The 26,970-nt window shown below is 48.8% G+C and overlaps 1 protein-coding gene and 1 long non-coding RNA gene across 16 annotated transcripts in view; one reads left to right on the forward strand and one right to left on the reverse strand.

Annotated features, from left to right (window-relative positions):
• The window catches only part of LOC111560405, a 36,729-nt gene extending 36,142 nt beyond the window's left edge, over positions 1 to 587 (forward strand). The window contains exon 5 of the long non-coding RNA XR_002742154.2: positions 30 to 587. This is a non-coding gene — a long non-coding RNA (uncharacterized LOC111560405). The remainder of the gene's footprint in view (positions 1 to 29) is intronic.
• CARMIL1 (capping protein regulator and myosin 1 linker 1) overlaps positions 1 to 26,970 on the reverse strand; it is a 310,815-nt gene that overhangs the window by 230,233 nt on the left and 53,612 nt on the right. The gene's annotated exons all lie outside the window — the stretch shown is intronic.

The following is a 26,970-nucleotide window of genomic DNA, read 5'->3' on the forward strand; positions in this document are numbered from 1 at the left end:
ACTTGTTTGCTTGAACTCTCCCATTACAGCCCAAATAGAAAGGATACGCCGTCGAATCACGTGGGCTTTTCAACTCAGCCCAAATATGTGGCAGATAAGGACGAGACGAAATTTCCCTTGCTAGCATCACATAAAGGAATCCCTCCTAGCAGAATCACTTCATGATAATTCCTTCCCGTCAACCGATAATTGTACCATTCTACACAACATATATCATTCTGCGTCTGGTGTCCTGTAAGATTCTCAAGAAGTCATGGCTGCTTTGTCTCCCTAAGTTGAGGGCCCACCTTTGGTCTCATTTGAGAACATCGATCTGTGTGCAGCTGGTGCTTATGAGGAGGTGTTGGATGTCTGTTCAATGAGTGCTGAGTGTAACGTAACCCAAACGGCTTTGGAATTCTGTCTCAGCCTCCTCTCTGCCGCCGCCTACTTTTTCTAGGGCAGGGTAATGGAAATTAGTTCAAGAAACGGAAAAAGTGTGATTTCAGTAACTCCACTGAGCTGGTTTCCCTCCGGGAAAAGGACAGCTAAACTGACTATTGCCAGAAAATAAACAAGTGCTGTGTGCGCTCTATTAGTTATTTAAATTTAGTAATACCTTCGCGGACAAACAGAAGGTGCTCGATCAGCTCCAGGGAGCACCAGCATACAAATGACCCGACTGTGTCTCAACTGCCTTCACACTTGTACTCAGAATTCTCTTTGCGGCTCAGCTGACATGGGAAAGTCTGAATCCAGTACAGACGGGGGTCTAGGGGTGTCTGTGGACAATGAGGGAAAGTGTGAGTACTCTGGAAGCCATGTGCTCACGCTTGGGGGCCTTCTCAAAATACACGTTCCTTGCTTGGTGCACGACGTTCTCCCTGAACTCTTTCCTTTACACGCTTTATCTTCCTGGCTTTTGTAACTCACCCAGGACCGCGTAACGAGGTGCCCACACAGCCACCTTACCAATATCGGGGAGTCCAGCGGGCATTGAGGGGAGAAGGGGTGCTAGTCTTTCCCTGGGAGCCACAGCCGCAGCCCCCCCCCCACCCTCCACACCACTCCCAAACCACCACATCTGTCCCCAGGACACCAGACCCTCACCTGGCCTGACGTCATACAGGCAACACTGCATTTTTTCAACCAGAGTATATATTACCTAAAGTATCCCTAGAGCGAGATTTCTTTCTTTTTCCACCCCCAGCCCTAACAGAAATAGCTCAGAAAAGAAAAACTGAAACCAAACGTTTATGGCCACATCACAGAATCTCCCTCCACCAAGGAAACCAAGGTCTACAGCGCTAGACCACAGCTCTTAAATCAAAGCATTGGTACAAGCTTCCCGAATGGATGAGGGAAACCAATTTTCACAGTAGCAGCGAGCATGCGAAAATAGCGTTCTTGCAAAATTGAAGAATGTAGCCCGGCCCACACGCGCTAGAATACTAATGTGAGTAATTACACAGGTGGTTATGCAGACGCGGAATTCGTGCTTCAATCTGGCAGAAGGCTAAACATTTCCAGGACAGTTTGCGAGGTTCGATTACCGTGACCTGCTGGTTAATTTCCTTTATCTCTGAAAGAACTCCCCCCAAGTCAATCACTGTCCAAGGGAAAGTCACTTCTAGAAACGTGTTCTACACAGGCAAGAATAAGGTACATTTACACTCCAGTGCCTCGACATTTGTAAGTCAGAAGCTGACCTGTCCGGCCATGATTATTCTGTTGTGTCCTATAACTTCATTCGAACAAATCTTTCCTCTTCCAAACACTCATTTATTTGAAAAATCTCCGTTATCTAACATGTGCCAAGCCCTAGTCTGAGACGCTGAGGCTACAGCAGTCAACGACATAGGCAACAGTCCTTGCTCTAAGGAGGGTTACATTCTACCAAGGGGAAAACAATGCAGGATCACATAAGTAAGACACAGGGCACGGCAGATGCCAATCAGAGTGTGATGGAGGAAAATAAAGCAAGTAAAGAGAATGGGGTAGGGGGGTACAATTTTTAAAATATCAGGGAAAACTACAGGGAAAAGGTAACATTGCAGAGACTACTTAGGAAGGTGAGGGAATGAGCCATGCCAGGTGGACGTCTTGACAAAGGGGAACAGCGACCTAGTTCAAAGATCCTGAAAGAGAGGCAAGTCTGGGGGGTGGGGGTGGGGGGTGGTGGTGCTGTGATCAACAAAAATCAACATTCTGCTAACTGCTTCATAAACTTGCTAAAAACTGCATCCCACGCAGAGATATCAAAAGACTTCATTCTGGCATTCGAGTTTTCTCTCAACTGTGTGATATCTGATGCTCCTGTGAGTCAGAGACATGCGTGTTTTGCCTTCCCGCCATCCCTGCGTGCACTGACAGCTCCTTGTTTGCATGGAGTCAAGTCCCAAGGGCCAAGGGCTCCAGGAGTATGTTTAGCCCCCTGCCCCCGAGTCAGAGATGCCCATATATGGATTCAAGACCCGCTGTACACAAAGCTCTAGCTTTACCCATCCCCCATAACCATTCTCGCCATCGGTGTTCAGGTCAGCTCCAGAAAAAGCTCAAAAGAGAGCCGAAAGGAAAAAATACCCAGTCTCTGCAACTTTTTTTAAAGTAATAGTGTGATCCAACCTTCTCTCTTAAAAGTTACAATTTTTTCAAAAAGGAAAATGCAAACAAGCCCTTATTTTTGAACATGAGAAGAGAAAAAGGAGAACCGTGCATGTAAACAGCACGGAGTGTGAATTCCTAGAACCCAGAGGAAGGTCAGGCCAGAGTGAAAAGTGGCAAGGACCTCTCTCTGTGCAGCTGGACACGGACTATGTGCAGCCTGGATGTGTTACTTTTCCCTTCAAAAGTTTCACTTCCTCGTTTACAAAAGAGAGTGCATAATCCCTATGGTGTAAAATTGTTGCAAAGACTAGAAACAGCAGACTAAAAGTGGCCAGGCTGTAAAAAGGTCAATTTTAAAAGGTTACTCCCAGGTGACTCCATTTATAGAACATGCTTGAAATGGCAAAATTAGACAGATGGAGAACAGATTAGTGCTTGTGAGGAGCGGGGGGCAGGGGACTGGGAGAGCGCTGGCTATGACTGTAACAGAGTACCGGGAAGGGTCCTTGTTCTGTACCTTGACTATGGTGGCAGTCATGTGTGATAAAACCCGCATAGCAGGCGCACGCACACACGCACAAACACACACACACACACACACACACACACACACACACACACGAGTGCACGTAAAGCCTATGACATTTACGTAAGGCTGATCATTGTATCAATGTTAGTTTCTTGACTTCATAGTATAATACTATCATGCAGCACTGGTTATCAATGGAGGAAACAGCGTCAAGGGATCTATAATTATCCAAATAAGTGTTTTTTAAAGCTCATCACTTTTTTAAAAAGTGCCCTGCTCTGTAAGTGGCCTATTGGACAAGTAATGGTCTTACCTATAGACCAGAACTGTGAATCCCTACTTCTGGCTTTAGATTAGAGAGGAGACATTGAGCACAGTGCCTGAGTCAGGACACTCCGTGGGGGGTGGGGGGGTGCTGCGGGGGGCAGGGCAATGCTGGCTATCACCGCCATCATCTTTGGACCCCAGCCCCTCAAAACCTCACCGGTATCCACACAAAATACAAATACTCTTTATATAACCAATGGAGAAACTTACAGGAATCCATTTACCACAATACGCAAAGAACAGTTATTCTGTCTCTGAATAACAAACACATATACACTATATACATAAAAGTCCTATGGAAAGAGACAGAAGAATACTTTCGTGATCTAAAGCAGCATGTTCCAAAGTGTTACCCAAGAAACACTAGTCCCTGAGATGCTCCCCCCCCAAAAAAAAACTCCATCAGTCAATCAATCATCCATGGTCAAATAAATTTGGTAAATGCAGCATACAATGTCTCCCTCTGAAGTTTCAGTTAAAAAGAAAATCCCTATCCAACTTCATTTAATCTGTTTTTCCCCAAATTTACTTGTTCACAAAATCATTTTTATTATACCTACTGGCATCCTGAGAAAACACTCCCAAGATCTAGGATTTTAAGTGTCATTCTACATCATTCAGCTACTCAATTTCTTCAGCCATCACGTACTTCAGGAGAGACACAGATGGTTTCTCTCCAGCCTGTGCAGTGTGGTCTTACTGTGCACAGCTGGATTTCAGTAAACGTTTGCTGAGTTTGATTCAACGCAAGTACACTTCCAGGATGACAAGTCCGGGGACGGGAGAAGTGACCACTCCTGGTTTCTTTGAAACACCTCACTTAGTTGAAAACACAAAAGTGCTCCTTTTCTGGAAGTCTCTGGAAGTTTCTCCAACTTTCAGATGCCAAGGATTTCCACTATGCCAGTGTCTCTTCCTGAGGGGAAAACACTCACAGCTGAAACAGCGGTTTATGTCGTGAGCTGATAAGAAATAAGCTTACGGGAATAGGCTCATGACCGAAAAGATCATGACTCAAAACTACAGACCTTGAAATTCCTTTAGCAGGAACACACAGTGTTTCATACCAAAAATAAGGAAAGGGCTCTAATTATACTTTCCTGGAAGAGGTAATGAGTTAAAAGTCTTACCATTGCAGGGGTTGGGGGGGGGGTGGTGCCTGGGTGGCTCAGTCAGTTGAGCTTTTGAGTTCAGCTCAGGTCATGATCCCAGGGTCGTGGGACTGAGCCCAGCGTTGGTTCCCCACTGAACATGGAGCCTGCTTAGGATTCTCCCTCTCTCCCTCTGCCCCTCTCCCCTGCTCTCACTCTTGCTCTGTCAAAAGTCATATCATGAAGATGACTTAAGCTTGAATTTATATACGAATTTCAAATGTCGGTGTTTGCTGAGCTCAGGCTTGGATGGGGGAGGGGACAAAGGGGAAATTCTGCATCCTAGGAAGGAACAGACGAAGAAACAGAAACAAGGGGAGGGAGAACTTATCCACCATCAAGCTTCCCTTAATCCACATTTGACCAGAGCCAAAGCCCCTGCTTTACAAGAACACATTTCCATTGACAGGAGTAACCCCACACTCCAACTTGCAGAACCATGAACTGGAAAACTGAGAAGAAATTAATCACAACAATTTTAAGACAATGAAATTAATCCGAATAATCAATAAGGGGGAAAAAACATTAGGGATTTTTTTTAAAGCTCACAACGTATTTGGAAGAATAGACACTGCAAAATTAGCTCATTTCCATCCATCTCCTCTGTAAAGATGTAGACAGAAGCGTTTATCATGAACCCCTGACATACTGAAAACAATGTCTCAATCACTAAAGGATAATAAAGCAAACACACTGAGTGTTCCGCTCGGAAGGCACAATCAGGCATTTTGGGAACCTTTCCAACTTGTCTGAAAACGAAAGGGCTTCAGATAAAACCTCAGTGTAACCCAAGCGTTCACGTCCTTCAAGGTCACTATATAAAACCGAGCGATGGCTTAGATTCTCCATTTCCATCAATCAAGCTAATATTGCATGAATACGCCTGGCAGACTGATCCATTCTCAGTTAAGACTGGGTCTCATCCTAACACTTCAAATGAACTCCGATGCCCACGGACAGACATCAGTCCGTCCCTCCACTCTGTGTTCTCGGTGGCCCTCTCCTGCGGTGTCACAGGACCGGATCTGTCCTCGTGGCTACAATAATGGGAGCACCTCGTGCCCTGGCTGTCCCAGCCTTCTCTCGTTGGCCCAAAAAATAAGATGGAGGAAAACATTAAGTATTTTGCGAAAAAAAATATTTTTTTCTGGCAACGGAGCTGAATTTGACACCACAACAAAAACGTGCCTATGGTTCAGCAGAGATCCCAGCGAGCTTCCAGAACTTGGGAGCCCCCCCAGACTGAACAAGTCGGAGAAAAGAAAGTCAACAGAAAAATTCTAAACATGAGCCAAATAACAAAACCCCTCATGATCTATGAAAGTTTTCCTACAAGAAACTCAGTATCTTTTATATTCTCACTCCTTGCTGCCAGATGTTTTGTTCCTGTTTCAAAGGGAGAGAGCTAGTCGGTCTCTTTCCTTCCCTCCCACCCTCCCTCTGCACACAGGAAACAGGGCCTTGCCTAAATTCCTTTTCACACTGATGGAAGAGGGGAAAGCTTAGGTACTCTGATTCCTAACCCAATGTCCTATTAATAGAATTTTAAATACTGTGCCATTTTTAAAACAACCAAAGTGGAAGACAGTGAACAATGACTCCTTTGTGGCACTCCGGTCCCCTCACCCCTCAGGGAGGCTGATGCTGTCTTACCTGGAGGGACCCATTGGACACGGAAGTACCTGCAAAGTGACAGACCCCGCCTGACTGCAGGAAAAAAAAAAAAATCTCTTTTTCAGTCCTTCAACATGCCTAATTAGGTCAATAAAGCCAAGCGCAAAAACAACTTAAACTTTTTCACTTAAAAAAAAAAATAGAGCGGTGTTTTAAACCATTCGGCTGGCTTGGCCAACCCTTTCATTTACACGGTGGGAAAATGCCAAGCAACTGGCCCAAATACCCCCAGGGGGAAAGGCAGAGTCAGGGCCTCAGAAAGGAGGGGAGAGCAAAGCCTTGGGCTGGCTTCCCGGGCCCCTCCCTGTGCCCAGCAGGGCGCACAGGCAAGGATCCCCTCCGGGGGCTGCTTCTCTGCGGCAGGAGGAGCGAAGGGAAGGCAACCCCAGGATCAGGGAGAAATGCATTAGTATGCCATGGGAGCCCAAAGCCGGTGGGATGGTCAGAGCTCCTGCTCTCAAATTCCAGACCCGACCCCACACGCCCGAAGGTCCGGGCTGAGCCCACAGGCTGAGCTCCCGCCTCGGTCTGGCTCGGCTGATCAGCATGTTTCTAGAAGTTGATCACCAGGCGGCCTGATGGCTGAGGCCTCCCCTGTCCTGCCACGCGGTGGTGAAACCCCAGCTCTCGGCACCTTAAAGGCTTTGAGCACCGGCCCCGAGTGGTGTCAACACAGATCACAGAGCCCACGTCCTTCAGGCTTCCCCTTGTTGGCCTGCACGGGAGGGTCCCAGCCACAGCAGCATTCGCAGACTGCCGCCCCGCAGGAGCGAGCCAGGAGGGAGCCCTCTCTCTGTGACACCCAGTTAAGACGGAGACCAAGGTGGCCAACCCTCACCCTGGCAGAAAGGGACAAACCAAGATCCCAATAATAAGTGCACGCACAGCACAGAACAAATCATACGGGGCATGATTATACGTTCACATTTAGTTTCCAAACTGGGTGCCGCACACACTAATCCTGGCAAAGATTATATAATAAAACTGTCCTTTTAAGAGAGTTCCACAGCACAGTGCCTGTCCACATGAACTGCATGTGACTGAGACGTGATCGCGGTTCCCATCTGTGGGGCCCCTCCTTGCACTAGAGCTTATATACTATATTCCGTGGTTTTGCAACGTGTTTCCTGGCATTATCTCTCAGAAATACACGGTGCACACTGCCACTGGTTTGCTTAGGGGACCGGCCTTGAACAGGCTATCGATTCCCGTATAATCATCGAGTGACTACCTACACTACCTTAGAGATACATCACATCCTAACCTTATATGGTCTATGGCAGGCTTTGTAAATATTTTAATGTCGCAGCATCATAGGTAATATGCTGATTCATTAATTTCCTAATATTTACTCTTATTTATGGATAGCATGTGCTCTAACCCCTAGAAAATAGAAAATCTATGTGTTTTTTACACATTCACAATGAAGTAACACCTCTTCTACGTTCACGTTCTTACTTTGTTTCTGTCTATCCAATACGACCAGAAATGAATGTATCAGGGGCGCCTGGGGGGCTCAGTCGGTTGGGCGTCCGACTTCGGCTCAGGTCGTATCTCGCGGTTTGTGGGTTCGGGCCCCACATCGGGCTCTGGTGCTGACGGCTTGGAGCCTGGAGCCTGCCTCGAATTCTGTGTCTACCTCTCTCTCTGCCCCTCCCCTGCTCACGCTCTGTCTCTCTATCAAGAATAAATAAACATTAAAAAAGATTAAAAAAAAAAAAAGTATCACATAACCACAGTGCTTCACCCAAAAATGAAATCCATCAAAAAATGACAGTCATTATAATACTGTTTGTTGATGTGTTTTAAGGCCACAGGCAAAACACAACCTAAGCTGTGCTCACAATTTAGTTCAGAAATAGTTCATTCACCTATCGGATTAGCTTTCTTTAATTGATATTAATTTTTATTGACAAAAGTGGTTTTTTAAATGCATGTAAGACACATCTCTAATACTCCTTATATGGGCAAAATCAGTGACTAGGACAAGTCAGTCCAAGTGTTGGGGCTGAAAAGCTTACAATCAATTCAGTTTAACTGAAAAAAAAAATTCATCCTGAACTGGTATATACCTCATAAAGTGTACGATTTCCAAGTCTGAGATGATCACACCTAGAAATCTGAAGTGTCCATAACCTTCCACCAAAAACAACGTGCCCATTATCCTACATCAGCCCATCTGTAGCAAGCCAAGTTCAAATATTTGAAACGTTACTTCTATTACCACCTACTTGTTAGAAAGTCAATCCAAACTTAAGGAAGTACTTGGAGCTTCTATTTCATTAACCACGTAATTACAGGTTGTTTACCCCGAGCTGGGGAACCCACCCCTGCTCAGGATGAACAGGAAACAGAAGCTTCTCCAGGCTTATGAAACATTAAATAATTAGAATAGTAACACCACAAATGTCTATGTTCTTTTAGAAGGCCGTGAGCTCGGCGGTACCTATTTGTGAACTTGAAATCTCAAAAGCACTTTCTCAACTGTGAAAAAGAAACAGACCCTGACAATATCCCCTCAACTAGGAAATCCCAATTATCCAATTCAATTACATTTATTCTAGAGGTTAGTCCTCCTGGGGAAAAGTCATCCGGTAACTGACTTTCCTCCACCCTTAATGGGCTGCTTGAGCCTCTGCGGTATGAAGACACAGCCTCCACCCCAGTCCGATAAAAAAATCCCACTAAAACATTCCAAAGGGAGGCGCAAACCCACCTGCGCAGGTGAGAGCTGGACGTAAAGAAAAGCCTGCAAAGGGTCCCTGAAAAGAAGTCAGTCTTTCCCACCATGGTTGACTACAGCCTGCACGATCAGCATCGTTCTAAAGAAAGGTCGGCTGGACATACCACAGATTGCCAGGGTGCCTGCCTGGTAAACACAACTTAATGACCAATTCATGAATTCAAGACACCACATAAAGTCTGGTAGCAAAAAGTCCGATTAACGCAAAATGAAACAACACCCGACACCTGTGATTCAGCCCCAGCAAGACAAGGAGGTGGCTGTCCGGCGACGCTGGGGATCAAGGGAGCCACCACATGGGATATTTAGGAGGGAGAAGTGCCAGGAAAAACAACCTTGCACGTCTTTCCATGCAGGACCTTGTATTAAACTGAGAGTCTTTTCAGCTCAGTTTCTGGGGAGGTTTATATCCCACCAACTGAGAGGACCCCTGCCCCCGCGCCCAGCACACCCTCCCTTTAAACCAAATCTCTGGCTTTTCAAACCCCAGGTCTACTCAGACTCCCAGCTGGTGGGCTTGTCAAAACTAGGACTGCTTGCACTCACTCACTGAATGGCTGGCCCAGAAGTCTTACAGGGGGATGTCTGACCAAAAGAGCCTCTTTCCTGTCCCAGAAGCCTCAGGAGAAGCGTTCTGTAGGAGGGAGCAAGCATCAGGGCAAACAGGAAACAGTGTTTCAATCTACCCCACCAGGAAAGATAGTCCGCAAACAAAAAAAAGAAGTTCTAGAAACTTCTAGAAGAAGTTCTAGAGACCTATTGTGCAACAATGTGAATATACTTACCATTGGACTGTACCCTTAAAAATGGTTAGTATGGTAAATTATATGTTTTTACTATGATTTTTTTTAAATAATTAAAAAAAGGCTATTCAGCCAATGCAGCATCCAACACCGCACAGAAAGCCAAGGAGAAAAAGACAAGTCAAGATGGCAGCAGGCATCTACTCAGAAAGGTTTCGAGGTGCTTACTTACTCGCTGATTGGACAGAAAACAAAGGTCGTGGAGAGGAAGGCAGTTCTCCTAGCACCTTGTCCATAAGACGAACAACAGGAGGGGGCATTCAAGCCATTGACAGTTCCTTCCTTGGCCCATCTATGTGGTCCTAACATCAGACGCATCTAGGACATCAGCGCTGATTCTGACGTCTACATAGGAGCCCAAAGGGCTCAGGGCCCTAGAGGTGACATCCTCGTACCGAGAGCTTTGCCACTGGGACTCTGGCTCTGAAGAGGGTACCAGGGTCCAGATCTACACCCCTCCAGAATATTGGTAGGAGGGTGCCTGTCAAGCAGACTTGCCAACCTGATCAAGGTGGCTTCCCGCGGAAATCGATGAAAACGTGGGAGAGTCGGCTGAGGCAAATGCCAGCCGAGCATAAAACTAGGTCCATGAGTAGAAACGTCAGGGGTCAGATTTCAAAGTGAGAGAGAACTTTAAAATGACTGAAAATCTGCAACAGTATTAGACTCTCCTCCCTAGGCAGTGAATGACGTCTCTGGAAATGTTGGAGTAGAAGCTTTTGATTAGCTGAGATGCTGGGTTTATTAGGTCCTTCCTAAATCAAGCTTCTGGGGTACGTGAGTTGGGAACGGGTTTGGCTACAAACAAGAGAAAACCCAATCACTTCTTATGTTTTTATTCCACCGTCCGTAGCATGTTGACTTTTATCTTCACGTGTGTTACCTTCTGGCCACAAGACAGAAGCCCTACCTCCCAGCTCAAGCCCACAGCGAAGGCAAAAAAATCTGAAAACGGGAAGGGACGGCTCCTGAATCAGAAAGACATGACCTTCTCAGAAAGCCTCAGTGTACTTTCCCTTTTATTTAATTGGCCAGAGTGTATCACACGGACATCTCTGGGCCAGGGTTTCTCAGCCTCAGCCGTAGGGAGAGTGTGGCCAGATCATTCTTAGTTGTAGAGTGCCGTCCCGTGACTTACAGGACGTTTACCAGCAGCCCTGGCCTCTACCCCACAGATGCCAGCAGCACCCCACCCGCAGCAGTGACGATCGAAAACGTCTCTAGACACTGCCAAATGCATCGTGGAGAACAGAATCACCCCTGGTTAAGAACCACTCATAGACTAACCTCCACTCCACAGGATAAGACAAGGAGGGTGGTGAATGGGGTAGTCAGCCAACCAAGGGTTTCTGCCCCTAATGCTTTATACATTTCTTCAATGTTTTCAGATGAGCTGCCTTGCTACCATACCAAATATTTTGGAAAATCTGAGAGAAACATGCAAAATGCTTCCACATTAAAAGTACTGACAGGGGCGCCTGGGCGGCTCAGTTGGTTAAGCGTCCGACTCTTAGTTTCATTTCAGATCGTGATCTCACACAGTTCATAGGATCGAGCCCCGCACTGTCCGTGCCGTGCAGAACCTGCTTGGGATTCTCTCTCTCTCTCCCCCTCTCTCTCTGTCCCTGGCCTGCTTGCACGCACTCCCCCCTCTCAAAATAAATAAATAAACTTAGAAAAAAAAAACCACAAGTACTGACAAAGTTTGAGAAATCGAGATTGAGGCACAAGAACCCATCAGGAAAAAATACACGGTAAAGGGCTAAGCCGTAGAGGCAGGCGAGACGTCTTTCAGTTGGCTCCGACCAGGAGAGAGAAAAGCCCACAGGAGAGTGGCCTGGAGTCTTTAATGAAAATGTCACTTCAGAGGCAGAACCTGCATCTGAAGACTAGAAATGCGCTGACAAGTGGCCGGTGGAGAGGAAAACAAGAGCAGGGCTCACAAAGGGAGCACGTTGACAGTTCAGGAGCTGCTCTCCGACAGACCCAGGTTCTCACAGCTTCTACAGCCGAGGATCAAAGAGAACCAATTAACTACAAGAGTATCTAGCACATGTTAGGCATTCAACTGTTAGTTTTCATTATTATTGTGTTTGTTATGAAGTTGTAATACGATATATCACTTAGCATAAGAAGCACACCTCAGGAAGAGAGGCCACCTGTGGGAAATCAGAGGGTTCCTCTTACAATGGCTGTGGCATCCTGAGCAGAACAACTAGGGCACGTACTTGGGGGGGGCAACGTCAGGCTCCTGATGGCCGTGAGAGAGAGGCTGGCTGAGACCCAGGCGGGGCAGTGGACGAGAACCACTGCAAAAGCTGGGATCCCTGGGGGATTTCTAGCAAACTTCGTGGCCAGTGGCTGTGGTCAGGTTAGTCATAAGGCTTTCCACGTTATAAAGGAGTTTTAGCTTGCAAAGCGTTTCTGAGTAATCTGCATGTAACAAGCCTGTCCACAGCCACTAGTGATCTTCTCGAGCGACAAGGGTTCTATTAACCATTTGAAAAGTCACCGCCAAGCCAAGTCAAACTGCGGGAAGATGGGGTAGGTGCAAAACTTGCCTTCTAGTTGTAACACAGGGGACACGGATGTCAGCTACAGAATAATTCATACAGGATCTCTGACAGATTTAGGGGGAAAATAGATCAGCCTTAACACACGCAATTACACACACACACATACACACACACACACACACACACACACACACACACACACACACACTTCCAATCTACGCATTCTTATCTGCAGGGTGGCCCCCAATGGAACTTGCGATTCCCAAACTCCTAGCTTCTGGGTTGTGATTCCTTTATGACCAAAGGCAAAGGAAGAAAAACACATTAAACTAATTCTTCCCAGAAGCCTGTCTTCACTCAGGGTTTCGCCAGCAGCTAACTTGTACACATGCTCCCAAGGGTTACGTACATGAATCAGCTATGGAGTTTAGTCGTACATGAATCAGCTATGGAGTTTAGTAAGTTTCATAAGGCACATGTAACGGTTTGAAGACACGAAACATGTAGCCACATATAGAAACATATCTCTGCATCTACACAGATATAGATACAGCTCACAAAGCACCCCTGTGTGTGCCTGAAAACCACAAAGGGAAGGGCGAGGTCACTCGCAGGTCAGCGTTTCCCAGTGCACGGTGCGGGGAACTGCACCGGTCCTCACCCCGCCAGCGCCCGCTGCCTGGGATCATTTCTGCAGAATCACACAGACGATGTCACACTGTCTCCATGACACAGGCTTCCAGCGCCTGTAAACACTCAAGGTGTCGAGCACTTTCCGAAACGGCACATCTGTCATTTCATCCGCTGCTGGGCTTTACCAATTATTGAGCGTCAACAACAGAAAAGGCTAATGTGTTTAGAATAAGAATCCTATTCACAAGCAGTGAACAGAAGAAAAAGCCCATTTATAAAAGGTATTCTAGTAGAAGAAACATCGTGTCACAAAGCAAAAAGGTGCCTTTTTGTGATATTTTGGGGCAGTCTTACTCCTAGCACGCAGAGGCGGTAAGTGAGATTTTCCCCTCCTACCAGGAATAATTAAAAATAAACACCATTTACTGTATCGACAGTGTGTTCTCAAATAGAACATGGGACATTTTACGTGGTATTTTCCCCAACCTTCACGCAGTCGCACAGACTATCCCTATGTCACGGGGCAGGGCTCTGAGGCTCGGGGAGGAAAATTAATTGACTCAAAGTCCAGCCCTGGAGCCTGAATTACAGCGCCCCACCACTAAAACAACTAACCGAGAAAGCAATTTTGTATCCATCTAAACGCACGGAATGCACAGCACAATACTATATATACATTAACGAAGCATAAATTTTATCACAGCCAAGAGTTGTAAAGACAAGTCCCCATTCACAGTCTGTCCACATTTGTTCTCTGTAGTCTACTCAGGCCAGACCTGGAAAACAGGCCGCATGCCCTTTCTGTCTAGAGCCTCTCCGTCCAACAGAAACAAAGTGTGACCTGTGTGTGTAAGTCTGAGTTTTCTCGCGGCCCCATTTTTTAGAAGTTAAAAAAGAAAGATGAAGGCTACTTTTTTTTTTTTTTTTTAGTGTTTATTTTTGAGAGAGACAGAGGACGAGCAGGGGAGGGGCAGAGAGAGAGGGAGACACGGAATCCGAAGCGGGCTCCAGGCTCTGAGCCCGACACGGGGCTCGAACTCACAAACCGCGAGATCGTGACCTGAGCCAAAGTCGCTCAACCGACTGAGCCCCCCACGCGCCCTTGGAAGCAACTTTAATAAGTTATTTAACCAAATATCTCATACTGGATATTAGGTTATATATCCAAATACTATTATCATTCAAGCCTGTAATCGGCAGGAAAACTATTAGTGAGACATTTAAGATTCTTTGGTAGCGAGCCTCTGAAATCCCGTGTGGATGTTACGCTTGGAACACACAGCAGCTCTCACCAGCGCATTTCAAGAGCTCAGCAGCTGTTTACGACTGGCGGCTACCATACCGGCCACACACATCTAGACCGTTAGCGCCCCGCACACGTACAACAGCCCTTTAATAACCTGTCCCGTGTTCCTGCACTGATCCGAAAAGGGAATGCTCTCCTTGTGCCTAGACTTACAGACTCCTGGGGTGAGATCACAGGAATCCCAATCTGGAAGTGCCCTCCTCGATCCACCCTGTGACTTCCACTTAACCCTTTAAATACAGTGCTCTGAGCCGTGTTCAAACACAAATGGCCCCCCAAAGGAGCTGCACGCTGGGCTCCACCTGTCCCTGCCCCTGAGGTCACACGTAAGGGACAGACCGTGCGGCCAGCAGGTGAGGACGGGGCACAGAGGACCCAATGAGATGGTGGGCTTTCGGCACCCCCTACCCTCCGATCCCGTCACAAGCCCTGGTCCCAAAGACCCTTCTCCTCAATCACCCAGAGGCATCATTTCAGGAACTGTGACTGTCGTCCGGAAACACGAGAAGGAAACACCGGGGCCCCTGATTTCCCACCTGACAACCTAAGGCAGCACTGCAAACTCAAATGCCCCCAGGGACTGGCCCCACAAATGGGCCTGGGGGGCCAGAGGAGCCCGTGCGGGCCCAAGGGGACAGGCTTGTCCCAGCCCAGCCCAGGAGACCGTGCCAGGTGGGACAGCGGTCCCAGTATTGCCAGATTATCAGATTTCTCAAGAGTTGCAAATCTGGCTTGTCAGGTAAATCACCTGACTTTTAAGTGCTGGCCGCCCCTACTACTGTAGGGAAGCATGGACATTTGCACGGGCAGTCGCTACAGAGCAGACGCTATCTGGGGGACTGTGCCGCACCCCGGCGTTCGTGGGGCACGGTAAAGCCACAGGAAGACAAGGAGGGGACGAGAGTTGGGGGGCTTCTCCCGCACCTTCTGTCTGCCCCACGGAGGAGGCTACTCACGCCATGCCGTGGGAGTCCTCCCCGAGACAGAGGACGAGGAAGGCGGAGACGAGGCAGGCTGGCCGCAGCAACATTCTAGAAAGTGCGTGGTGTGACAGGAACGGGAAGACACTTGCCCACAGAGAAGGGACAGCACCTCCTGGGGCCCCATGATCGTCCCAGGCGGTGAGCAGACCTGGGGCAGCAGGGCCTAGCAATTTCTTTAAAAAGGAGCCCAAGGTATAGGTTTTTCTGGAACATCTAATTGTTACACTTTGAGAGCCAACTCAAATCCCATTTCTAACACGGTGTTGGCCAAACTCAGCCTCCAGGGTCACCCCGCTGTGGCCCCCAGAGCAGAACATCTCCAGAGTCCCACCAACAGCCCCGACAGCCCAGCGCCTTTCAACCCGCCGACGCTCACGATGTCACTACAGCATTAGCTTAACCCCTTTTCTCCATCCACGACAGCTTTGAAAGAGGTGCTGTTGATTACATGGAGACTAGGAGACAAATGACCATATGACACATGGTACCCTGGACTGGATCCTGGATTTCAAAAAAAGGACAGCAGGGAAAAAACTAGTAAAAATCCAAATGAAGTCTGGTCTCATCAACAGTATTGTATCAATGCTAATGTCTTCATTTTGGTAAATTTAGCACAATTAAGTAAGCTGTTGACACTGGGGACAGCTGGGAAAGGGTATGTGAGAATGCTCTGAGGGACCTTGGCCTCGCTTCCACAAACCCAAAATAATTGCCAAATAAGATGTTTAAAAAAAAATTCATTGAACTGACCCCCCCCCAAAAAATGTTAATTTTATAGTATGTGAATTTCTAAAATTAAATTTTTTTACGGTTTTATTTGTAAGTAATCTCTACACCCAACGTGGGGCTCGAACACACAGCCCTGAGGTCAAGAGTCACATGCTCCACCGAGGGAGCCAGCCAGGCGCCCCGTGACGTGTTCTTTAAAACTTGCCCCGAATCTTCACGCTGGTAGACTGGGTGACCAAGAAAAACCAGAAGAGACTCTGTCCTTTGCTTTATAGTTTATGTGCAATAAAGCAGCCGGGCACAGAATCAATGGACTTTTAACAAAATATCAAATGCCTGAATTTAGGTAATTATGATTAATTCGGCTTGCATAGGGAAAGTCGCCAAACACTCCATAGCTTTTTGGATTTAGAATACAAATTAGCTCACAACTGGACGACTGGGGACACGATTCCCCAAACAAAAGAGGCAGAACTGAAGCAATAAATACAAACGCTCTGGCACAGAATGACACAATCTGTACAATAGACGGATATCAGCACCGTTCTCATTCTTAGAAATGAGAATATTAGCGTAAGTAACGTACGGTCTATTCGAAGCGCCCAGCACCAACGATAGCACATCAGGGTCCAACACCCGTATATCATCACGTTTCAATTAGTCCCTCCAAATCTTGTTTTTGCTTTTGGAATAAGGTGGGAAACGTCTAAATAAATAAACTGACACCATTCCGAATGCAGGTGGAGAGCATTGTGCCATGAATGGAGGCACTTCCCTTAAACGAAACAGCATTAAAACCCGTATGCACTCCTTTCTATTTGCACTGTGTCTGCCTTTCCTATTGTTATGGTCTTAAATCAGTTTGACGTATATAGTAAATATACTTAATAGAAAACAGGAAATAAAATAATTTGCTTTATTAGTACTTTGTGGCAAACAGACTCACGATAACTTTAGGCCAAAAGAATGCCCAGAGCAAGAAAGGATCATTCTTCTCCTTAACAAATATTTATGAGGCTCTCCCATGAAGCAAGCTATGTTCGGGTCCTCGGCGTAAGCAGTGAGCAGAAGGGAGACCTCTGAGCTCTGGGAACTTACACCCCGGCAGGAGGGAGAAGACACAAGGAATGAGATAAGCAGACAGTCCGTTAGATGATGCTACACGCTAAGGAATAATCGAGTCGAAGGAGGAGGTGGCAAGGAGGGGTGTTCCCCGTGAAGATGGGGGGGATCAGTGGAGCCCACCCCAAGAGGTGACATTTGAGGAAAGACCCGGAGGAAGTGAGGGAGCCAGCCAGGCGGTGTTACGGCTGGAAACGAGGCGAGTTCCAGGCGGAAGGAACCGCAGATGCCAAAGGGTGGAGATGGCAGCCACCTAGACTGTCTGGAGAAAGAACAAGGAGGAAAGTGGAGGAAGCAAGTAAGAAGGGGGAGGGGGGGCGTGAAGTCAGAAGGTAACGGAGGGTGAGATCGCACACCACGTTGCGAGTCGGAAGAAGAAGGACTTGGCTTGGAGTCTGAATGAGACGGGGAAGGGGGTGACCAGGCTGGAAGCTGATGGCAGTCTGGACCAAGGCTATAGAGGACGGGTAACAGGAAACGGATTCTGACCCCAAGGAAAGTAGCGCCTATAGGATTTGCTAACAGGGTGTGAGAGGAAGGCAACCGAACGACGACTCAGGAAGTGGGAGAAGGGAATGATGCTAACAAAGACAGATGGGGTGCGTGGGTGGCTCAGTCAGTTGAGCATCCAACTCTCAGTTTCGGCTCGGGTCATGATCCCCCGGTTCATGAGTTCGAGCCCGGTGTCGGGTTCTGCACTGGCAGCGTGGGGCCTGCTTGGGCTTCCTTCTCCCCCTCTCTCTCAAAATAAATAAACATTTAAAAAATTTTTTTAAAAGGGGCACCTGGGTGGCTCACTCAGGTAAGCATCTGACTTCGGCTCAGGTCATGACCTCGCGGTTTGTCAGCCGCCCCACATCAGGCTTTCTGCTGTCAGTGCAGAGCCCGCTTCGGATCTTCTGTCTGTGTCTCTCTCTCTATACCTTCCCTGCTCGTGCTCTCTCTAGTTCAAAAATAAATAAAAATTTTTTAAAACTTAAAAAAAAAAAAGAACGACTGTGGAGGCTAGCAGATTGGAGATAAAAGGACAATAAGGATTTCCCTTTTGAATATGTTATGGTTGGCTTTTTTGTTTGTGTTTGGTTGGTTGGTTGGTTTTGTTGTTATTTTAAATTACAATCAAAGAACTGACAGGATACAGTCTCAAGATCCATTCGGAAAAGGCATCATCGGCTCTTGGTTTTGCCACTGACCTGTCTTTGCCAAAGCCCATCCCACCCCCACACCCTACACCACTCTCCCCTTCCCCACAAAATCACGAGGACTCTTCAGCAATATTAAATTTTGATTACGATCAGGTAATTATCCAGGCAATTTTGGCCCCAGGCTGCCTTCCTTGCCTCTAGAAGCTCCTTGACACCCATACCTCCTTGTGCAACCCCCAGAAGCAGTCTTCTACAAAGGGTCCCCTAGAAACAACCGCCCAGGGAAACAGACACTTGAGCAGCCTCGAGGGGGACCGCAGGCAGATTATGTTTGAAATGCCTATTGGACACATCAACTAGAGATGTCTAGCAAGCAGTCAGGTGCAGGAGTCTGGAGTTTACGGGAGCGATCCAGGCAAGAGATATAAAGGAAGATGTCTTCTTCACACAGAGAGAGTTGAAAGTCTGAGCAGAGATAGAGAAGACGACAAGCACCCTCAGGCACTCCACTCGTGTGTGGAGAGATGAGAAACCAGCAAAGCGGACTGAGAAAGACCAGCCAGAGAGGGAAAAGGAAAACCAGGAGGGGTGTGCCCATGCGGTACGGTGGAGAATCTATTTCGAGGAGGAGAAAACGCAATGTGTTAAATGTTGCCAGCAGGTGAAGGGAAGATGGGGCCCCTGACCGCGGGCTGTGGCAGGGAAATGTCACTGAGCAGAGACAGCAGAGGCTGAGCAAGGGCGAAAGCCCCACTGTCACAGGTCCAGCACAGAACAGGAGGGGAGGTCTTGGCCATAGCGAATACAGACGACTCACCCAAACCTGCTGCTGCGCGAGGCAGAAAAGAAACTGGCTGGTGGCTGGCTGGAGGGGAAATCACAGTTCAGAGAGGATGTTCTTACTTCATAGGAAACATAGTAACTTGTATGCCGGTGGGAATTCAGGAAGGAAAATGGATACGGGAAGAGGGGGGCAATTCTGTGTGACAACGTCCTTGAGAAGGTAGATGGAGACAGAGGCGGGGTGCCGCGCGCAAGGAGCCGGGAGCTCGGGCTCAGACATGGGTGGGCGGCTGGTGCACCGGCAGGAGCACGTGGACGTCCTCTTGTGATGGCTCCTGTTTTGCTAGTGAAGAAGGAAGTGGCTGAAAGCAAAGAGGCCACGGGCATCTGGAGACCCGGTACAAAGTGTGCAACAGTTGTGCAAGAGAACAGGGGGGTGAGTGGATGGCAGAAACAGGGACTGCTGGGCAGCGTCAAGGGTCGACTGGGGATTTAGGACCATTAACTTGGTGAGATGATCGGTTTGGTGGCGGTGGCTCTGTGCCGGCACAACAGGCTACAGGGGCGCAAGCACCCAGCAGCTGGAGAGAGACGGTTTTCGCCGGAAGTGTGCACGGGTCAGGGGTGAGAGGGACAAGGATGCACAGTGCAGTAGTGACTCGAGAGGCTGATCCTGGCACTCCAGCTGGGGAGGACGGGAGTCAGGAGCCGGGGAAAAGGTGCCGCGTTCAGTGACCCAAGGATCCTGGTGGTGCAGGCGTGAGGTTGAAGGGACCGCAGGGCAAGCCCACAGAGGATGCGGTGATGCGAGCAGGATGCCCCGGGTGAGCTGTGGAGGCAGCGAGGTCACCAGTGACCGCAGCATCGAACCAGACTCGGTGGCTGAGAGCGGCGGGAGACAAGTTCACGGGAGGGGAAACCAATCAGCCTGAACGCTGGCATCCTGGAGACCAGGGACGCGAACCAGAAACAGGAGGTTTCAACAAGCCAGGGGAGGGACTCTGTGGAGGAGGGGACAACAGCCACAGGGGGTCAGGGGGCCACACAGGAGACCCCAGACTCAGAGCACAGGCTCTCGGGAGGAAGGGGACTGGTAGGGACACCGCATGGAGGGCACGACCCCGCCCCCAACCACAGCCACAAGACAGGATTGCTGCTTCTCTCCAAAAAGGCAAGAAGGGGCAGGGGACGCTCACAGACGGTTCAGGAAGCAGGGAATTTCTCTGACAACTAACTGTATGGGCTCCATGAGTTCCAGGGGGAGGGGCAGGGACAGCACTGGAAGTGGCCCGTGAGGACTGGGACACAGGCACAACAGAAGCCTTGGGAGTCCAGGCTGCCTGCGGTGACCGGCACAGGCAGGAGGAAGAGGTGTGGTGACACCAGGCCTCGCGGGCAAGGCAGACAGTGCTGAACAGGCTGGCAGCGTGGACCTGTCCCAGGTGAGCCCTGCCGGGGAAGCGGCGGGCGCTGAGGAGGTGCAAACCTCCCCCTCGCTCCTGCACCAGCAAGACAGGTCTTGTAAACTTGGCCTCTTCAAAAAAAAAAAAAAAAAAAAAAAGCAGAAACACGGACTTGATCTATTCCTTGCAACTACCCAGCATGGATGCGTTCCGTCCAAGATAAACGCAAAGCCTCCCGAGACCACAATTCTGAGCTTTTGTCAATTACAATTCAAAATATTCCAAATTTCCTCCGGGGCTGGAGAAGGAGCACGACAGCACGTGAGCCTTCGCGGCGACACACAGGCCACTGGGGGGGCTGCAAACGCTCTAAGTTACGGAAACGCCCCGCCAAGGGCACCGGGCAGGGAGCACAATCCTAGAGGACATCAGGAGGAGGGGGAAGAGCGCTCGGCACCTGACGGCTCGAGAAGATTTCTTAGAAGGGAGCTGCGTGCGCTTGTTTTACGTCTGGAAAATAAGATTAGACACATCGTTACATCATATTTCCTGACAGGATTATTAGAGCACGGTTACCACGGCAACCGGCGGCCGCACGCCCCGCAGCTGGAGGAGGAGGAAAGTTAGAAGGCATCTTCCTCAAGAAGAACAGAGCCCACGATTGCCATCCCAGCTCGAGAGGGTTGCTAAGGGCCCTGCTGGAGGATCCCGCACCCACATGCCGCAGAAGATGCAAAGCCTTCACGTCCAGAGACACCAGAACGAAAAACACCCCTGTAAAATTTCACATCATCGCAAGGGAAAGAGGAGGCAAAAAGGCCACTGCTTCGTGCTGCGTTGAGAGACGCTGGGAAAGTTATCAGTTTGGTGGCGGTGGCTTTGTGCCGGCACAACAGGCTACAGGGGCGCAAGCACCCAGCAGCTGGAGAGAGACGGTTTTCACCGGAAGGGTGCACGGGTGGGTGCACGGGTACCGACGGTCAGTACGGTAACGACAGATGTCCACACTAACCACACAGCCTCAGTACTTCCTAGATGACCGGTCCTCACAACAACCTCACCGTGTCTTCGGGGGGGCACTCAACACAGCCACCGAGAGCTGCGGCGCACAGGGCAGAGGCGGGACGTGGACCCGGGTGAGCCTCAGCCCTGATCTGCCTCCTGGAGGCACTGGCCAGCACACGTGGGCCGCGGCCAGACGGGCGCCCAGTCGAGTGGCCCCGCTTGCCTCTGTCCACCACACAGCGGACTGCACGTGGGAATCCCACTCTCCCCTCCTCCCTGAACTTCAGTCTCCTCATCCGCAAAGAAGATTCAATGACCTCTTCACAGATGGAAAAAGCCAAGGGCCAAAGAAGTCTCTGGTCTGGTCTCCTACACGGCAGGTTGCGTTCTTAGAAACAGGTTGGAGGAAACCTTGATGGTCTGCTCAACCCCTGGCTGTGCGCCCCAGCTGCCGGGTCCCGGGACCAAAGCCTCACCCATATCCCCGAGCTCCTCCAAATGCAGGTCCTTCACTAAGCAGCGAGAAAACTTTAACATCAGAGAATTAAACTCTGTCCCCATTTAACATCCTTTCTCGGACTCCAGTTTTATACTACGGGCTCACTTAGAACAAGTCTGGAAACACGGTGAGCTCTGAATGCTTAAAGAAATATTTAAAGATATACTAAGCTCTTTTAAACAGAGCTCCCCCACTTGGTCCACACCCAAGGCATGCACCTGTCCCCACGCCACCTTCCCAGCGTTATTTCTCTTCCGGGCGCTTCTTCCAAGACCATAAAGATGGTGGAACCCTACATCTATCCAAGTGTTCCCGGGGCCCCGGGAAGGAATTCCGTTAGGCGACGGACCTTCAATTCATTTGGAAAAGCCAGATCTTCCTTAATGCTTCTCCAACATATGTTTAACGTTCTGGGTTTTTTAACATGTACGTAAGAGACAGCCAGCTCTTGAGAGCTCACGCTCTGGCGCTCTCCACACCTTCCATCTTGGCCACTCGGACGTAGCGACTTCCCTTCCTTCTGGCTCGGAGCACTTCTGTTTGCTTATCTGTGGAGTGGTAATAATGGCGCCCATCACATAAAGTTATAGTGAGGTCACACAAGAGGGCTGAGAACGGAGCCCGACACAAGAGTAGGTAACTGGGAGCCACGATTACCGCCGCGTCCCCGGACTGTCCGCCCTCTGTCTTTGGTGCGCTTCCTTCCAAGACCTAAGTCTCTGGCAAACTGCCACACTGCCGTCCTCCTGCCTTTGGGTACCTTCCCTTTGTCTTCCGTGGTGGAATCCTTCACGAATGCATGGTCAGAACTAAAGTATCTGAGAATTTCCTCACTTCCCTGACTTCTGGACTTGAATGTCACCTAGCAATTCTTATTCAGCGTCCTCAGAGCTTCCTGGACAGTCTTCTCCAGCATGCACTGTCTTAGCTTGATTCGAACGACCCACCATCCTGCTCCCAGGAGGTGCCTCAATCTCTCCCCCTAGTAAACGGTCCACGGTCTTCGGCTGATCCATCCAGACTTTGACCGTTGCGATCAATGTCCCCCCGTGGCCAACGGCATATGTTTTAAAAGACAGATGGTCGGGGTCTGAGGTTCAACCTGATCTCATAGAACACAGTTACACTAATTGGCCTATCTGGGAATTAAACCCCTGGTCTTTGGCCTCTTTAAAGATCACACCCTAAATGAATAGGCCAATACTCTTGGCCTCCAGCCAAAAGCAATCCATTCTAATGGATTGTTCTCCTTTATCTGTGAAGTCCTCCAAGAGGAGGATTTGCCAGGTAATGCGTATTCTATACTCAAAATGTTGTGACATACACACCAGTTCAGAAATCGCGATCGTTTCAAAAGACATTAAGCGACACGCTAAACACTTAAGATTTTAATGGAAATGGGCTTTAGAAGGAAACAGAAACTCCGCTCCGTCACCGTTCAGCTCGCGAAATAAATGACAGTCCTGAAGGTCTGCCCACCTGGGTTGACTGGGGAGCGTCGGCCTCCGATGCTCAAATTTCCATTTTAGCTCTAGTTGGAAAACGGTCTCTGACTAGGATCGGGACAAAATGGGCAGGATGCTAGAACCCCGGAAGGTGGGAAGGGGAGTCTGAGGTCAATTCTTCCTTCACAAAATCACCATCGCTTCCGCTGTTCACTGGTCACCCGCCAGGAAATGCCCGTGCTAGGAGTGCTCTCCACACCCGGCCTTTATAAAAACCCCCGGGGCGGAAGTTATTGAGGCAGGACACGCACGAGGTCCAAAGTCGCTCCACGCCTGCAATCCCTGCCCTCCGCCTACACCGGCCCCCCTGCCCCTGGCCACCTACCTCCCAGCCCAGGACAGACCTAGCTCCGGGGACAAGGAAAAGCTCCATTTGGTGGTTCTGCCGGCATTGGACACCACCGTCACAGAGGCCACAAACCTGCTGCCGGGAGGTGCCCTTCGACTCGAGGAAGAAGATCTGAACACTGAAAGACCCCCTACTGCACGTTCACCACTCGAGGCAGAGTGCTGGCAACTGGACAGACTCCAGGACAAAACGCAAAGGGAACCCAGAAAAGGAAGAGGCAGGATTTATCAAAGGGAAAGGGTTTCCCTCCCCTCCGCTACATGAAGAGAATCACCGCGCGGCAGGGAAGACTCTCGCTGCCCCCCCCCATAAACCCCACCGAAGGGCAGGAGAGGGAGGTGAAGGTGGGGAAAACCTAGGCCCACCCTCAGAAGCCAGCTAGAAGCCGGCCAGTCACAGGCTCCAGACTTCCCAAGAGGGTTCAGATGCATGAGGAGGGGAAAACAGGGTCCCCTCCCTGAGCCCAGCCAGGCTCATGCCCTCGTGCGTGGGGACGCGGGACCCCCTCCTAGGACACAAGTAGCAGTTTCTCGATGCTCACCTCCATCAGTCCGCTGTGCTAGTTTTAGTCTATTTTACATTGTTGAGGGAATACACGAAAACTTGGCTGGGGGTGGGGGGGGATCACAAAAGATGACTTCTACGGTTTGGTGGGTTTTTTGCATTCATGGAATAGACAAATTCAACCAAAACTCATATACCCTTTTAGGGACCCTCCACGGGAGGGTCAAGGCTGGTGGAGACTCCAGTTCTGAAAGAATGGGATCGTTCTTGAATTTTCAGCCTATAATGCTTAGGTGCTGATTCTTTTCGTTTTAAGTAACTTTCAGAAGACAAAAATAGCACAACCCAAGAAGCAAACTAAGTGTGAAATCCTTTCATAACAGAGCAACTCATTCATCAAAACAGCTGTTAAAACCCAGTCAATGGCCCACTTATGGGAAAAGTGCTAAATACAAAGGTTTCATTAGAAAGAAAGTTTCTGAACTGGTCCCCTAAAATAAGCAATTTCTACTCGCTCAGAGGCAATGACATAATGGCAGAACTGCTGCTCTAAGTATAGGCTCCCCTAATAAACCCAGGCGACAAACAGAGAAGGACCATCTTTTTTTCAGTAAGACTAATACATAAAGACACTAGCAAAGTCAGTGGAAGACGCAGTCCACACGCCATTCCATCAGACGCACGGAAAATGAGACTCATCTGACGGGTAACCGTGCAAGAGAGAGTCTATCACGGAACAAAATTCTGGGGACAGACCTTAGCCATGCAGTCACAGCAAAGCGAAACGCTCTCCTGCCACATTAACATTGCTGAGTGTGGCTACGGGATCCTTCTTTACATTCTAAGGCCTTGTGAGTCAAGAAGTGTCTTCTGAATATCTTCACTGAGTCAAAATATTAGTCACTAAATGCAGGTTTTCAAACACTCTTCACTCCATCATGTCCACTCTGGCCAAACAACACTCTTTGTTACAAGAACGTTCTCTAGGATTTCACTTCGGCGTGTAACAAAAGCATCATTCACGGTGTTGTCCCCATTCCCGGCTGGCCTCATTCAGTTCATTCGAAGCCACCACGGCCACCACCACCCCTCACGCCACGCTTTCTCTATAGCACCTTTCAGAGAACAACTCCATACAGTTCAGATGTCAATGATGCCATTGTGGCCACGGGAGCTTCAGAGGATGTGGGCTGGCTATACCATTGTAGGATTAGACAATGAACTCGACATCCCATTCGTCAGAGCTGGTCTGGAGCTCAGCTTCCTTCCAACCTCCTTACACTAGAGGTGAGATCATCAAGGTCAGAAGAAATGTACCCAACTACTGTAACACGAATAAATGTGAAAATAAAGACACTAAGTCTCTCAGCTCGTCCGTGTCACCTGGGCTTTAAATAGTTCTTGAGAAATGACACCGAGCGCAAATATATCGGAGCAGATCCCGGAAACTGAACCACCAACGCGTGAACTTTGAACAGAGGCAGGGTTGACCCGCACCCAGACATTCATTAACTCAGCAGTGGTGATGTATGATGAGGAAGCGGAGAAATGTATTTGGATTATCTCCATACATCCTTCTAAAGCACAGCGTTGATAAGCATGTGACTCCTTAAGCCTGACATCATAATGCAGCGTAATGACTGCTGGTTCAAGGAAGCACTTCACTTATTACGACAGACGTATCACTTATTTAAACATGGTGTTTTAATGCTTGTTTATTTTGAGACTGAGCACACACAGGTGTGCGTGTGCAAGGGAAGGGGCAGAGCTGGGGGGAGAGGATCCCAAGCAGGCTCCACGCTCAGTGCAGAGCCCGACACAGGGCTCGATCCCACGACCCTGGGATCGTGACCTGAGCCGAAACCAAGAGTCGGATGCTCAACCGACCGAGGCACCCAGGCGCCCCTAAACATGGTGTTTTTACATCTGATCCACACACTGTCTTTTAAAGGACAGCCATGCCCAAGCCGTAATTGCCCCTGAAAGAGCAGAATTTTAATTTTTTTTTAACGTTTATTTATTTTTGAGACAGAGAGAGACAGAGCATGAACGGGGAGGGGCAGAGAGGGAGGGAGACACAGAATAGGAAGCAGGCTCCAGGCTCTGAGCCGTCAGCCCAGAGCCCGACGCGGGGCTCGAACCCACGGACCGTGAGCTCGTGACCTGAGCCGAAGTCGGACGCTTCACCGACTGAGCCGCCCAGGTGCCCCTGAAAGAGCAGAATTTTCAAATGAAATCCTGAATGGCTCCTGAGTTTGAAATGGGAGATAAATATTAGTTTATATCTCTACTTTGTTCCTAAAAGGGCATCTCTACAATGGTGAAGATAAATCCTTTTCTGTAATGGGGCAGGGCATAACTCGACAAACACTGAGTACTCTGTGTTTACTGGTTGTTTCAGTTCATTCATTTATGTAAGCAGTACTGAGTGCCTACAGTATACAATACACTCTGAGAGGAGCTTGAGAGTATAGAAACGGAGTTGGGACTAGTTTTTTAATCCTTAATAAAAACTATTAAGATTCAAAATATAAATAATAATTAATAGGACTCACAGGCCCTCTCATGACTGACTTACCTGTGTTCACTCATTTCATCCTTACAGTAACCCTAGAAGATAAATTAATTCCATTTTACAGAGCTGAGGCACAGAGAGGTTAAGCGACTTGTCCGAA

This window comes from Felis catus, chromosome B2 (genome assembly GCF_018350175.1).
Source record: "Felis catus isolate Fca126 chromosome B2, F.catus_Fca126_mat1.0, whole genome shotgun sequence".
NCBI lineage: Eukaryota > Metazoa > Chordata > Mammalia > Carnivora > Felidae > Felis > Felis catus.